Source organism: Pyrus communis, chromosome 13 (assembly GCF_963583255.1).
Source record: "Pyrus communis chromosome 13, drPyrComm1.1, whole genome shotgun sequence".
Classification (NCBI taxonomy): domain Eukaryota; kingdom Viridiplantae; phylum Streptophyta; class Magnoliopsida; order Rosales; family Rosaceae; genus Pyrus; species Pyrus communis.
In genome coordinates, this window is record NC_084815.1 from 17,800,704 (window position 1) to 17,818,295 (window position 17,592).

The following is a 17,592-nucleotide window of genomic DNA, read 5'->3' on the forward strand; positions in this document are numbered from 1 at the left end:
TCATCCAATGATGATTCTTCTAACGGTTTAGTACAAGATGGTGACATACATAAGATAAATTCTTATGATTCTTCTACTTATCAGTTGCCTCCATGAGCTAATCGTGGAAAACCTAAAGTACAATATGAGCCTGATATGCATGCCAAAGCCAAGTATCCTATCAACAATTATATGTCTACTCATTGTTTGTCCAAACCATAAGCATCTTACATATGTCAGCTATCTAGTGTTTCAGTTATAACAAAATTGCAGGATGCTTTGTCTAACCCTAAATAGGTTAATGCCATGAATGTTGAGATGGATACTTTGGAAAAGAATTCCACTTGGGATTTGGTTCCTTTGCTAAAGGGGAAGAAAGTTGTTGGATGTAGATGGGTGTTCACTATTAAGCATAAAACAGATGGTTCTATTGACCAGTACAAAGCCAGATTAGTTGCTAAGGGTTATACTCAAACCTATGGGGTGGACTATTAGGAGACTTTTGCTCCTGTTGCCAAACTTAATATTGTGCGTGTTATTCTGTCCTTAGTAACAAATCATGATTGGCCCCTATTGTAGTTTGATGTTAAGAGTGTTTTCCTTCATGGTGATCTCAAAGAGGAAGTTTATATAGATCTTCCACCTGATATCGGAATATCTCCTGAAAAAGGTGTTGTGTGCAGATTGCAAAAGACTTTGTATGGTTTGATACAATCTCCTAGAGCGTGGTTTAAGAGGTTTACAAGTTCAATGAAGAAGTTTGGGTATTTCCAGAGTCATTCAAATCATACTTTGTTTCTAAAGTGACAAAATGGTAAGCTAACTGCATTGATTATTTATGTTGATGACATGATAGTGACTGATGATGATTAGAAGAAGATACAACGCCTTCAAAAGTATCTAGCTACTGAATTTGAGATGAAAGAATTGGGTGAATTGAAGTATTTTCTAGGAATTGAGGTTGCACGATCCAAACATGGTATTTTTCTGTCTCAACGGAAGTATGTTCTTGATTTGTTAACTGAAACAAGTATGTTAGATTGCAAATTTGTTGATACTCCGATTAAGTAGAATCATCGTCTGGGCTTATTTCCGGATCAAGTTCCTACTCATAAGGAATGGCATCAGAGGCTTGTAGGGAGATTAATTTATTTGTCTCATACTTGCCTTGACATTGCTTATGCAGTTAATGTGGTAAGTTAGTTTATGCACTCGCCCAATGAAGCTCATATGGATGCAGTAATCCGTATTTTAAGGTACTTAAAGATGGCTCCTCGTAGAGGGTTGGTTTTCTCCAAAAATGGTCATTTGAATGTTAAAGGGTATATAGATGCAGATTAGGCAGGTTCTGTCACTGACCAGCAATCTACATCTAGATACTTTACGTTTGTGGATGGTAATCTAGTTACTTGGAGAAGCAAGAAACTAAACGTGGTGGCTAGGTCAAGTGCTGAAGCTGAGTTCAGTGGTATGTCTCATGGGGTATGTGAGTTGTTGTGGTTGAAAAAATTGTTGAGAGATCTTGGATTTAAACCCAAGGGTGCTATGAAACTCTATTGTGATAACAAGGCTGCTATTGAGATTGCTCATACTCCAGTGCAACGTGATCGAACAAAACATATGGAGATTGATCGACATTTCATCAAGGACAAATTGGATGCTAGAATTATTATGTTTTCATTTGTGGGATTTGAAGATCAACTCATTGATGTGCTTACTAAGATTGTGTCTAATAGTGTGTTTTTCAACTAGCTTGACAAGTTGGGCGTGCGTGACATTTTTGCTCCAACTTGAGAGGAAGTATTGCGAGTTATATATTAGTGAAAGTGTAAACAGTAGTCTGTTGTCCAACATTGACAAAGTGCATAAGTAATACCAATTGTAACTCCTATATATACTCTATTTTGGAGATTAATGAATATACAAGAAATTCCCAAATATTGTCAAATATATTTTTGGTATTTACCATGTTTAATTTAACTCTTTTGTCCTAACATTTTCTTCAATCCATATTTAGCTTAGCTGCATTGGCGGTGTTGTTGTGACAAAAAACAATGTATACTTTTGTAATCTCGCTATGGTCAAGTTAAGTATACTTTTAGTACATATTTGTCATGTTATGTTGATTCGTGATGAAACTTGCATGATTGCCCATAAAATTTTATGAAATCTGATGAATTTGGCAACATTGAATGTGCAAGATCTTCCCAAATTTAATGAAAGACCTTTGTAAGTGAATTTCAATATATACTTTCCTATGTGGTGGATTCTTGCATTAATTCCCAGTGCAAGTAAACTTTGTATAAAACCCCAGCTAAGTCATCTCATTTATCTTCTTCTCATATTCCTCCACTTCTCTCTTCATTCCACTATGCATGCAAACCCCCATGCCCTCTCTTTCTCTCTTCATTCCACTGTGCATGCAAACCCCCATGCCCCCATCTCTCTCTCTCTTTCTGTATCTCTATCTTTATCTCTTTCTCATACGGTTCTTACATTTTTGCCCTTTGTATTATTATATTCTTTTTTTTTCTTCCTGATATTGCAGAAAGCGATCTTTGTAATTACAACGACGATTCAAACTTGGACGATGTGACCCCAAAGAAGTACAAACTTGACGAATGTGTTTTAAGTAGCAAGGAATGCAATAACGTGTGGGACTGCAGCCATGTGCGTGGAGACATGGGATATTGAACCCTAATGCCATCAAATGTGTTGTTCCTAACCAAGCTGGTCGAACTGGAAAACGTTGTTGTTGTCTTCCTTCAACTGAACCCAGTTGGCTAACTACCTACCTACCTACCTTAATCACCTTTTTTACATCAAAACAATGACTTAAATGTTGTTTTGTAATAAACGTAATAAGGTGAGGATTTTCCTTTCTCCTAGCAGGACCGGTCCGGAGAATTTGAGGGTACTAAGCAAGCCTTCGAAGTAGGGCCCTAGAATTCTCGGACCTCCGACTCTTTGTACATTAATATGTAAAAAAAAAAAAAAAAAAAGAAATCGCTAATACATGAAAAAATGTATTTATACATCAAATACCATTAAAATTTATCAAAAGAAGAAAGATATACAAACGTTAGATAATACACGTCTTACATTTTCAGACGCAAATGTATTAGTTAAGTTTACATAATCTAAATGGTTTTTTTTTTTTTTTATTAGAGTAGGCTTTGTAATTATACTTGGAAAAACAATACTTGTTTGGTGAGTCTTCAGCTAGGCTTTTTTTTTTTTTTTGGTTAAATAAAGATTTATATTAACAGGGCAAGGCCCAAAGAGAACAAGAAACAAATAGAGAGAAACTCTCACAATACCAAAAAAATAAAAAGAGGAAACAACCCCAAAACAAAGCGTAACCCACGCAAGGGAAGACGACGGGAAAGCCTAGAACCTAATAAGCAGCAACATTCCAATTATGGAGGATCGTCATGTTAATGGTTGAGGGCTTGATATGCAAAGTACACAGCCGACACCGGATCATATTAGTGATTGACTGAAGAAGAGCATCAGGGGTTTTCTTGCAATTGTTGAACATGCGATTATTCCGTTCACACCAAATGCAATAGACTGTGACTACAAGAGAGAGCTTTTTAACCACCATGGAAAGGGATTTCCCCCGCCAATGGGTTGCCACATAGTCCACAAAAGAATGCCATGGAGGATGAAGCCAAGGAACCCCACACCTTATCAACACATGCTGCCAAAGACCTTCAGTAAAGGGACAATCAAAGAAGATGTGGGAATGAGATTCCAAGTCAAAGTTGCAAAGCATACAGTTGAGATTGGCTCGAGAGGAAAACTGACCAATGCGATCAAGCGTAGTTAGCTTATTTTGTACGGCTAACCACAACACAAAACTCGCACCTGGAATAGAAGCATTATGCCACACCAAATGATCTCAAGGAATTTTTGGAGCCACACAACGAATACAATTCCATATAAAAGCCGAAGAGAAAATACCTAGGGGACCAAAGTGAGGAATCTAAACTCTAAGAAGAAGGCACAATACTGTGGGAATTTGATTGAATGGAACGGAAAGCTAGGTTAGTAGTAAATGGCCAACACCACTTAGAGGCCTTAATCACAGAAGAAAGTTTAGTATTTACGTGGAAACCAGAAGCCAACACTACCCCAATACTCCAAACGTCGAAGAGAGAGCCATGAGGATGCCAATTATCATACCACAAAAAAAGTTGAAGACCCACCCCCAACTGAGACATGAATAAAAGGCTTAATTAGCTCATGAAGCTTCAAAAGTTTTCTCCAATTCCAGAAGCAAATAAAAGGCACAGTTAGGCTCCAAAAACTCTTGTCCTCAAGAAAATAGGCTTTAACCCACTTAAACCACAAACTCCCACATGTTTCCCTTTTTCCCAACACAAACCAAAATCCAAATATGGCGAGCCATAAGAGATAAATTCCAAGAGTGGAGATTTTTAATCCCCAAATCCCTTTCATCTTTAGGGCAACAGACCTCCCTCCAAGAAACTTTAGCAAAACAAGAACCTGATACCTTACCAGACCAAATAAACCTTTGAAACTTTTGCTCGATGTCTTTTGTAATCTTTTTTGGGAGGAAAATGTGAGAAGCCCAATAGACTTGGAGGCTACATAAAATTGAGATCACCAATTGTAAATGCCCTGCAAAAGATAAAGTTTTATGCTCCCAACTTCAAATACGATTATCGACTTTCTCAAGTAAAGGCACACAATATGCATAATTCAATTTTGAAGTGATCAAAGGAAATCCAAGATACTTGAAAGGAAGAAACCCCTATTGAAACCCAAAGCACTTTACAATTCTCATTTTCTCAATGGTTTTGACCCCAGCAAAGAAAAGGTTACTCTTAGAGCCATTAGGAAATAAACCAAAAATGATAGAAAAATTATCCAAAGCCTCTTTGATAACCTTTGCAGATAAAGAGTCACCATGGCAAAAAAGAAGCAAATCGTCATCAAAGGCCATATGACTAGGCCTAACCTTGTTACATCTCCAGTGAAAACAAAAACAAAGGGAAGTAGCGACTCTAGCATGCATCGTTAAGGAAAAAAACTCCATGGCAATAACGAAAAGGTAAGGAGAGAGAGGAGAGGATATCTTTGCCTTAGACCACGTATCCCGGGAAAAAAGTCGACTAACTCACCGTTAACAGACACAAAGAAATAAAGGCTAGATATACAACACTGAATCCATTGAACAAACCTCGGATGAAAATTAAAAGCTGAAAGCACGCCAAATAGAAAATTCCAATCCAAAGTGTCATAGGCTTTACGGATATCCACCTTGATTGCACACCTAGAAGTACCATTGTTCAGATGATAACCTCGAAAAAGCTCATGTACAAGCAAAATATTATCCCCAATACGCTGCCCTCCAACAAAAGTAGATTAAGCATCACTAATAATGTCAGGAAGAACAACTTTGATTCTATTAGCCATAATTTTGGAGATGATTTTATAGAGGGTGTTGCAGCAAGAAATAGGCCGAAAATCCCCCATAGAAGAAGGATTAGGAACTTTAGGACAAGGGTAATTATGGTGGTGTTTAGCTCACGAAGTAACTGGGTGGAATTAAAAAATTCCTGAATAGCCAGAATAATTTGATCACCAATTATAGGCCAAGCTTTCTGAAAGAAAAGGGCATTAAAACCATCCGGGATTGGAGCCTTATTTGCCTTCAAACTGAAATAAACTTTGCAAATTTCATCACCAGAAACCTCCCTTATTATCGCAGTAGCCACTTCAGTAGAAATAGGATTTGTGACAAGGTCAGCAAGATTGACTTCAAAGGAAGGAAGAGCGAAATCACTACCACGAAGACTCTGAAAGTAACCCACAGCTTCATGTTTTATCTCATTTTCTACAAATGTAACAGGCCCATCACTTCTGCAAATAGAGGCAATACGGTTCCAATTAGCACATTTCTAATAGAATTGTAACAGAAAGCAATGTTCCTATCGCCACAAGCCATCCAATGAACATGAGATTTTTGCTTGACAATGGGCTATTTGAATATGCTTGTCTGGGAAGTCTTTACTAGTGTGGCCTTTTAATTAGGAAAAAAAAAAAACCTTCGTCATGTTTTGAACAGGAGACAGTAACCAAATAAATGCATTCTTTTCCACCACGCTACCAAGTTTTTTGTTATTTTTCTTACTTTTAGAATATAGCTTTACCCGACTACCTTCAGGGTGGGCCCTATCTCCTAGATGCTTAATTTATGTACCAATTCAAACCAGAAGTATTTTAATTTGCATGAATGTATGACTATTGTTTTGTAAACTTCGATTTGAGTCTAACTCAATGCGTCAATATAGGTAATAATTGATTATTTTTTCCGTTAAGGTATTAAATTTATTATCCACATAATCAACTCAGGATTTGGTAATTTTGGGCTCTTCCACCCAAGTTACAATCTTGTCGAGTGATGCAAATTTGTTATTTTCTTTAGCGTATACAAGCGGCATTCTATAATAAGCTAATCTAATCGGGGGAAAGGAGACTCAAACTTTGTGTGTAAAGGAAGCACTCTGACCAATGTAATTACGCTCACATCTGCAAAGCATTTTGTTACCTTTAGTACTTTTTTTATGCTTATGTAATTAGGTGCCCAAATGGCTCATGAGTCTATTCCAAACCTTTCTCGCCCCCAACAAAAATCATGGGCCGTTTCAAGCCCATTTCCAATTTACTCAAGACAAGCGTAGGCAGATAAAGAAGAAGAAGATTTCGCACGTGCGAAGCCGAAGTCGGGGTGAAATGACAAAACTAGACACCCTTTCTGATTCTGCTTTTTCCCCTTCTGATGAAAAAGATTCGAAGCCGTGATTACGTCTATCCGCATCATCAATACCTGACAGCGTCATCATTCCACCCAGCATGGTACAATGATGTGGTAGACACAGGTCCAGTGGGCCCCACAACCAATGCCAATCCCCACTTCTCGTCCTCTCTTCTTCCCAGAGAGGAGAGACCATACTGACTGACTGACTAGTCAGAGGTTGCAAAAATAGGATCAAAAGCATTTGAACCATCCGGCTATGTTGTTCCCCATATCGTCAGCACTTTCCATCTCAAACCAACCGTCGTCTGATTGACGCGTCCATCAACAACGTCACTCCGCCACATGTCCGCCACTGAGGAAAAGAGAATCATACGGTTTCTCGATGCACCAAGGTGATGGTCCATATAGGCTTTTTGTGTGGCCAATTGATGGCAACTACTAAAAGTAATACTACAACTAAAAACGCCCAAGGATAATAAAATTACCTGAAAATGAATTTCACTTTTATAAATTAAGGTTTGAAAAGCCTTAGGGGAAGATCTAGGAAACTATATCCAACCATAATCGTATTAGTAATATATATGAGTTAGTAACATGAATTTTGTTAGGAACAATCATGGTGGCGCATGTGGAAAATTGTGAGACTAGCTCATAGGGACGAATACACGAAACTATGAAAGGATTATACGTATAAGGTCTGATAAAAGGAACATAATTATGATGTTGTTTATGTGGAATCTAGATCCTCTTTGTGAGGAATCCGTGAATCATGTTCATTAATCGTACATCGTACGATTAGAAATCATTTTTAATATTTTTATTTAAAATTAAACACAAACATTACCTGACAAAAACTGATCGCACGATGTACAATAAACGGATATAATTCACGGATTCTCAGGATCCTCACCAAAGGGATCTGGAGAGGATCCTGCTGGGTTTATGTGTACTCAGCATAAAAAATTAGTTGAAAAGAAATAACCTAATGTCAGGTAAGATTTGGACGTTAAACCTTTGTAACTAGTATTTGCATTACGGAGTAGGATTCTCTCCCCTCTTCTTTTCCCTCCTCTTCCCTCCCCTCTTATTTGAATGGTCACGATTAAGTCACGTCAACATCTTATATTAATTTTTTATTAAAAAAAAAAAAAAGAAGATAAAATAGAGAATGTGAGATAAAGAGATGGAAGGGGATGGAAAGATGAGAGGAGAGAATCCTACTCCTTTGCATTACATTGGTTTCATTAGTCTGTATTCTTAGAATAATCATTACAATAATTACACTACGGCTCTAATCTATCAACTACTTGGGTAGAAGAGAATAGTTTTCGAAATAGCTCTCCACCTCCAATATAAAGTTTGAAAATTCCAAGTCTTATAATTATGATAGCTAGTATATATTATATAGCTCAAGCCGTATAATAATAATAATAATAATAAACATTTATTTATTAATTTATCCAGCAATCATAATATATAGGGAAATGCTAAGGGACTCTCTCATATAGGGACTTTTCATGGGCATTTTGTAACCTCATTGTTTAATGTTAATTATCATTTCAACATTATAAAATATTGTCTCAAAAAATGTTGCGCTAGAGAGTTCTACTTTTAAAAGAGTCTCCATAGCATTTCTCTAATATATATTGCAGGGTGATGCTAGAGACCATTTTTCTAGACTATATTTTATATATCATATGGTGTAGTGGTTAATAATTGCATTCAAGTTTTTAGTTAATTTCTTTCTTCGGGTCTGATTTTAGATTGGTGGCTCTCCTATGGAGTTCAAGCAATCTATTGCTTATGAGCTTTGAGGAGGAAGAAGAGAAGAAGAAAGAGAGGCTTAAGGCTTAGGTTTAAGGAAGAGGATAATGAGGACAACACTATAGTAGATCGAAACGACGGTGGTCGGTTGCTCATCACACGGCAAAGTGTTTTATGTAAGATTAGGATAGCGTTTCAGATTGAAACTTTTGGGCTCCTTTTAAGTTAAAATTCTAGCTTTGCCGTTATAGACACGTGAACCAAATGCCTACAGATGCTCCGATTAAAAGATGCAACTAAGATAGAGACTCAGGGCAAAAGGGGTAAAGGAAGACCTAGAAAGACTTTGAAATAGACTATAAGAAAATATATGGAGATCTCGGAGTGAACGAAAGACTGGCGCAAAATCGAGCACAGTGACGTTTTAGTATTCATATAACCGATCTTACTTAACAAAATAAAGCTTGTTTGTTGTTGTGTATGTATAAAACTAATTGTTAGAATTGTGTGTAGTTTGTGAAAGAGGAATCATATGGCGTTCAACCCGAGTCATGACCAGCCGGAACACAGTTCACAAAGGTGGTGTAAAAAATGAAGAGAGAGAGAGAGAGAGAGAGAGAGAGAGACATTCTCTGGTGAAAAATAGTAGTGTAGTGGAGAAGAGGGTGAAAAAATGATTGTCGGGATGTTATTTTTGGGTAATCGGGTAAAACCGTAAAAGGGGGAGATTTTTTAGTGTGATCGGTACACGGGATGGTACACCATATGTGATTATATAAATAGTGAAATATGTGTGTTAAAAAGTTAATAACTTAAAAAATAAAATTTCTCACCACTTCTATAAAAATACGTAATGTACTATCCGTGTTTTTGTCATAATAAAAATTTTCTCTGTAAGAGGGAAGCCTAAATCAGGGAGAGAAAGGCCAAGGGGAGTTTTGTTTCTTTGTGCAGAAGGTGGGGTTCCACGTGGCTCTGAGGGGACCCGTGGGCCTGCTTCTTGCTTGCTGAGGGAGAGGGAAGGAGAGACCATCTTCTTGATTAAATCAATCATGATTGGATCATTTTTTTATTTTGAACCGAGTCATGATTGGATCATTAGTGGGGTGGTGCCTCAATGGGTCTTTAAGCTCTCGGGCTTTTGTTAATAAATGCAAATGTAATAGCACTGTTTACATTTGACATGTACTCTCTCATTCATGCAATAAGCAAATTCAAAAGCTGTAATTTTTTGTCTTTTGTTATAGAAGTGAGAGTCGAATTCTTACAATGAAAGTTTTAAAATATCACGAGTATAGATTTGATTTGAAAGTGTGTAAGAAAAACAGTGTATAGTGATTTTTTTACCATTAAGATTGTCATTGACATTACTCTTATGCCATTCTTTAGTAATGAACATAAAGATATTAGAAGTGATCTTACTCATACGATTTGAAGTTAAAAATATAATTTACACTCTAAATCCAAAACTCTGTTGTGTATTTGCAAATTTTTCAAGTAAGCCATTAGATTTTTGGTGTTTGTTCAACTTGTTATTCATATTGAAAATACTTATGTTTTTATTTGATTAACTTATCAAATATATTCTCCAGTTCCACAACAAAGGGAATTGTCTTGTTAAATAAGAATGAATCACAAGCCCTCCCTTTTAGGTTGTGTATGAGAGACTTTCAAGAACTGAGTTTGTGGGAAAGTTTACAAGGAATGAATGAAAAAAAATGTTAAATAGAAGAAATTAGAAATGCACTTCCTTGTCAACATTATAAAGGCATTATGTAAGAAAGATTTGCTAAGCACTACTTGGAATGAGTTTTCAATAAATGTCTCATACATGCCTTTGTAATAACTATGTAAGGCATTTCTATTTCTCTTTGTAGTATATTTCTTCCTCGACCGCTAAACATATATTCTAAATTCTTTAGAACTTAAAAGTCCCTCACTCAAACATAATCTCAGGGACGCACCCAAACAGTAGTTTTCTTTTGTTGAAGTACCACAAGACCCAAATTGAATTGATCACAAACAATAGGGTTTTACCGGTGGATTAAGGATTATTTTTTTCTCACAAAAAAAAAAAAAAAGGTGGGGGGGGGGGGGGGGGGGGGGGTGGTTGTAATTGATCATGACGAGGGAGCTTGCTAACAAGGGTACCACCTCCGATCACTAGCTTTCGGTCTCCTGTACTCTCAACGTCATTGAAGGCTGTGTAACCCTGGACGGTCCATATTTCTATAGATGCACCACCCCAAATGTGAAAACTGACCTCACACTGAGACTACATATCCAATTTGTCATAATTTTAACTTTTAGTGTTTTACTTGCCCACAGTGTTACGTGGCTCTAGACCTCTGTTTGGCGGTTGTGTGAACAAAAACGATAAAGCCAAAAACACATGCATTCGAGAATTTTTTTAATGTGTCAGAAATACGTTTTGATATGTTAACTGTTATAATATAAGTTATTAAACTTTTTTTTTTTTAAGTATCAAATTATTTGTATTATAATACTTACGGCCGTGTTCTCAAACATTGAAAAATCTCTCCATATACATTTAGTAATCATAATTCCAACTTTCCCTAGCTACCGAGACATCTCAATGCTGCATTTGATTTTTTTGGTAACCTAATAATTATGCATTTCCTCTATGAAACCCTACATATATGCAAAACCTAACGACATGAAACGATATGTTGCCAAATTTGTGTTGTGACTTGTGAGTTGTTTTGAAAGGATATATGTGAGGGTTTTAAAGCCAGAGATTTTGCTATGAGTTTGCCCTTCGTATGTCATTGTATTCCTCTTTTGGTGGTAACGTGGGAGGGAGGTTATAAGATTATCATTTATTTATGCTACACTTTTATTGGACACTATAAAGCTTCTGTGGCATCTCTCTCAAATGTTTTGTCCTCTTAAAGCCTCCAATAAAGCACTGAGACTCCTTGTATGAATGATTTGTCCAAGGGGAAATCCATGACGAGATTTGGACGAGGACAAAAACCCATCTTCCGTTTCGTTGGAAGAAATGACACCAAGAACCCTAATTGGGGTTGAATGGTTGGTTTACACGAGCCAAGAACCGTAAATTTCTCTTAACTCTTGCATATTATGCGGCCATTTGGATTCTTGTTTGATTGCATAGTTATAAGTGATAACTGATTATTTGACAAGATAATACATTATATTCTCATGAAATAACAGTACACTCCGTAAGTTCATAAATTTTAGATGTGAAATTTGTTTGTGTGTCGAATTTAGTTAGCGTAAACTACAACATCATTAAAACCAAAAGAGAAATTAAAAAGATATAAACTTTGTGATCGATTCATTCACAGCTGTTACTTTGTAAAAGATATCCCAATTTATCTTAAAGAAGTTTCAGCCTTTCTAAGTAGAGAATCTATAGCATGAGGACATGTTATTCTCTAAAATGATTAACTTATTTATTTTAAGCATACTTTAGTCAATGCTACTTAACGATAATTAATATAGGTCAAATTACCTAGCTAGCATGCATTTTATTCTCTGCAGAAAAGGGATCATCCCATAGTTGACAAAGAAATACGTACGTAAAGCAGGTGATTGCTATTTAGCTTAGCATATTCAAAAGAATACGAACCTTTTGCAGCTACAGATCAAACTCTTAACCTAATAAAATCCACACCAATTTTAATTTCTCAGTAAAATTAGCTGGAAAATGGTTATACACACACACACACACACACAGAGTCTTCAAGAAAGAGATCCCTTTTCTTTTTTTCTTTCAAATAATGAGGATTAGTTGTGGGGCTTATATCACATCAAACTACAACACTCCGAACTTTCTATTTTTCAACTTACACCTCATAGGTCATTCTTGCAAAAATATTAGCCAAATCAAAATACTTGAGGTATCTAATTAAGTTCAAATAAATTGACGAACACTATGTGTTAATAGAGGCTAGTATTGAATTATTATTATTATTATTATTATTATTATTGCAATAAATTTTCAAGTCAAAACTTGAGAAATTTTGAAATGACAATGTTATTTCTGAGTGAACACAACATTATGACTATGAATAATGATTTCTGTCCAGTACCCCTTAAATAGGCCATCCCTGCCCTTTATTTCAAAGGACAAAGCATGTTTTTCCAAGAAAATAAAGCTTAAAAATGTTAACACAATAATTAAAAACTTTATGTAAGATCTAAATGTTCATATAATCAATCATCATATAAATGGAGGAACTTTTAACACTTGATATACACACTATCACCAACTCAAATAGTTTAATTCTTAATTAAGCAGGCTTTGTTTCTTAATTAAGCAGGCTTTGTTTGTTCTTTATAAACCAAAAAGGAAAGGAAAAGAGAACGACAAGAAGCAATCCAAATCCTATTGCTGGATTTCAATTTCTCCAAAAATAAAAAATAACGAAAACAAAAGGAGGAAAAATAAAGTGTAATTAGCCAAGCTTTTTGATGCAGTTGACCTAATTCTCAACGGCTATGATGAAGCGTGTGTTGTTTTGAGGAGACAAAATCATAGTCTTTTGCTTGATAAAGATGAAGGGTGGTGATGCTGAGAAAAATTGGAGTACCTTTGCGTCTTTGAAATCACTTGTGGTGGGTTCTATCTCCCTCTGACAAACCCACCCACTAACACAAAATTTGAGCTGCTAGCTAAGTATGGTTTAAAGGCAGAGACCATACAATTAACGATGTTAACTAACATATAAACACCAAAATGAACATGTTTAAGAACAATCACATTGTGGTTGACTTCAATCATGCAATGCTTTGTTAATTTGAGTAAAATTGAGAGGGAAATTAATTACAAAAACAACAATGCTAGAGACTTAATTGTCATCTCAGCTTATAGTTACTAACTGATGTGATGTATCACACATCGATTCTTACATTTTGAGAATTAATGAAGTTTAGGGCATAAGAAAATATGCTCTAGCACCAACTGTGTATGGTTATCAATAGTTGTAACCGATTGTGTGTGCTATATCATCACACATCTAGTCAAGTAATGAGATAGATAGATAAATACATGAGTTTATACAACTAGTGATACTTAGGATCTCTCCAAAGCATGTCCAAACAGAAAGAAAAGAAATATACCATCACATTAGTTAGACCTAAAAGTTGAGATATATAATAGCCCTTCAAATTCCAAAAAAAGATAAAACAATGAGTTAAGATTATAATAGGTTCGGAGTTGAATTCCTCCTCTAATGCAACCAAAAAAAAAAAAAAGTTTCAAATAATAGTGGGTTCCTCTACTAGTATTACAAAGTTAAAGTGTGTCCAAAGAAAAGAAGAAAGCGGGCCTTAGTTAATTGGGTAGTCTATTGAAGCAGATGGAGAATAGGGATTGGAGGAGAGATGAATAATAGGTTCAGAGTTGAATTCCTCCTCTAGTGCAACCAAAAAAAAAAAAAAAGGTTTCAAATAACAGTTGGTGCCTCTACCAGTATTACAAAGTTAAAGTGTGTCCAAAGAAAAGAAGAAAGTGGTCCTTAGTAATTGGGTAGTCTATTGAAGCAGATGGAGAATAGGGATTGGAGGAGAGATGAATAGGTAATGGAGAGGATGTAATGTCATATAAACATGAAATGAGAGCGTGAAAGATCCAAATTGGCATGGGGGAGAAGAGTAAAGAAGGGATTTGCCATTTTGGTGGTGGTGTGAATAGTAGTACTGTGAAAGGTCAAGATTATCAGTCTAGGAGTAGATTGTGGATATATTTGCATGGGGACCCAATACTATATATATGTCTCATGCACTAGTGCACCAACATTTGATCTCTCTTTTCATAATTTTATCATGAAGAATAATGGATGTTCCCCTAAGCTTTTCGGGTTTGGACCTTGGATACCCTACAAACAGAGAGAGAGAGAGAGATAGAGAGAGAGAGAGAGAGAGAGAGAGATGTTTCAAATTTTCAATGTTAATACAGGTTTGGTTGTTGATCAGCTAGATAGTTGTATCAGTTAAGGACTGAGAAGTCACCGAGCTTGGTCTAGGGTTTGTATGGAGCATATATATAAAACAAATTGTGCCAGTTGCTAATAAGAATATAGGGGATGGCTCACTAATCCGGGGCTATGTATGTATCATATTGAAAAGACCTCAAATTGTGCAAGATGATAATTAATCACTCTTTTTCTCTTCTTACACATTTTTTTTAATTTCTAATTATTTGATTCTATGCAAGTGACTTTTTATTACAGTGGTAGAAAGGAGTTAAGCTTTTAGGATGAGTGAGTTCGAATCCCGTATGTGACTAATCTAAAATCTAATCTAACAAAATTTATCGTTTTAAAAGAAAAAAAAAAATCTAATCCTATAATTCAAATAAAATTTACAAACATAATTAAACATGGGTGTATGACTAATTGATTATCCTTACTTTTTGTTAACCATCTCTACTTTTTGTACCTATCCACGCTCTACTTACATATACTTACATAAACACCAAACTTTTTCCACACACACACACAGAGTATTGTACTATATATACGAGATGCTAGCACGGGACCTTTTATGTTGAATTGTGTGAAATGGTGTGACTATATGTCTACTTGAATTGGGATTGCCCACGAGCTTTTATGTTTACTCACATTTAATGTCATACACTAGAAAAAATGTTAGGACTCCAATGCTCTTTTAAGCATTTACGACTAACGCTAACATGTTTTTCATTTCATTTGTTTAAGCCCCATCTTATTGGGAAATATACAAGTCACAAATGGAATTTTCTTGGTGATTCAGAGTGTCTGATATTCAAAGTGTTTTAATTGTTAAATCTTGATTTTTGTATTTTTAAACAAAAATTTAACAGTTGAAACCCTCAAAGTATTACTAAAAAAATTTTGAGTCACAAATATAATCCCATCTCATCGGTATTTGATGCTTTGAACGGGATTTGACCATGAACCGTTAATGATGTGCATCATTTTCATTATTATTGACATTCGACACACTTGAAGTTGATGCAACCCTCAAAGTCTCAAATGAATTTCATTAAAATTGAAGACAATTGCCATGTAATTGTGTGTGGAGGGGTAATGTTAGGAAGATAAAATTTGTAGATAAATTTATAAATTAAATGATATTTCACTTATACTATTGATCACGTTTATTAATACTTAAGTAATAATTTAATAATTAACTTCTATGTCATTTAGTTTACAAAATTTTGTCTACAAATTTAGTTTTCCTAATATTATTCGTGTGAGGACTATCTACATATCTATTTTTAATTCTCAAATACTCCTCTTAATTATTGATTGCACAACAAATCACTCTTCAAGGGCATAGAATGTCTAATTTTTCGATCAGAATTTCAATAATCAGATCGAATAAATTAAGAAAAATTGAACAAAAATTAAGTGAATGGCAAAAAGAGTGGGGAATATCACTAACCTTGATTATTGGTATTATCATCTTGGTGACTAGAGTGTAGAATTGTTAAAAAACGAGAGAGAGAAGGTGAGGCATCGGCAGGTGTGAAATCAGAATATGATCCCTACAAACCCCACAAACCCTACAACTGGGGACCACCTCCACCAATATTTGCCTTTAGGATCTTACTATAATGTTACCATTTCCCGAGGGTGGGACCCTCTTCTGGGGCCCACCGACAACTCAATCTTCTATTCGGAATATTCTCTCTGGCCCGCATAATCTTCGGGCTCCGCCGGTGGCCACTTTTCCATTAGGCTATTCACCATTAGCCGCCAGCTACCACCACTCTTCCCAACCAAGCAACAGTCACTTCCCTATACATTAGCTTTTTTTATGAGGCTTCAATCTGTAATTTAATTTGGTCATGTAGTAGTAATGGATTGAATTCAGCAAGATAACACTCTGTCGGACAATGTTTCACTCGGATGATACGGATGCAACTATTTTTGCATTAGAAAAGCGACTTACTTGAAACGGTTAACACGACATCTTGATCTAATTATGTCATGTCACATGGTAAGAAATTTATACGTTACATGACATTATTAGAGCAAAATACCACAATGACGATGGACTAGTTTCATACAAATTGTTTTCCTACACTAACCCAAAAGGAATTTTTAAGAAAAACGCAAGTGAATATTGGAAAAGCACTTCAAGCGCTTATGAACTCAAAAATATTTTCTTTTTAGTATATCGATATTTTTACACTATGAGGAGGGGAAGTTCGGCTAAGCTATACAATAGGTAGCTTAATTTGGTATCGAATTCGCCATCTACGAGATTCGAACCTAAGACCTTTCATTTCTAAGCGAAAAAGGAATACCACCAGACCGAAGTAGTGAGTGGCAACTCAAAAACATTTCTTTTGAAAAAATCGTTTTCAGTTATTTTAAAAGCACTTTCAAATGGGTTCTTAGCCTTTTACACACTCATCTTTATTTCTAGCCAACGAATTGAATAAATGAAACGAAATCAATGAACAAGATTAAACAAAAGTGCATAAAAAGTTAAAAAGGATTTTGCAGTTATCATTTCTCTAAGATTATGATATTAAGTAAATAATACTAGTATATACGATAATATATTTTATAGATTAATTGAACATTTTTTCTTTTGTTCAATTGAAAAGTTGTTGGTCAGGTGTACAGGATAGATAGGTCTAGACAACACACAATTTTACCTAATGTTAAATATGCAGAAATCATTTAGACGGAAAGAAGTTAAAAAATGCGTACATGGGAATTAAAAAAAGTAGTATGAAATTCAGAGAATTATACAAAAATAATTAATTAATAAGATAAAACGGCTATGGTATATTTCTGTTTTGGCCTTGATGTTCTATAACCAATGAAATGTTAAAGAGTGAGATAGAGAGAGATCGAAAATGAAGGGGTGATAGAAAATAGTAGCACCGTCCATGATTATTAAAATCAAAGTTAGCATAAAGCTTGGTGATATACTGCTCAACATGAAGTTTTGGTGCATTATTAAAGAGGTAGGCAATTGAGTAGGCAAATTCATTTTGATTAGTTACGTAGGCAAAGTAGCTATTGTGGTATTAAGCAATTTAGTTTGCAAATTTTGCATACCTTATAAAA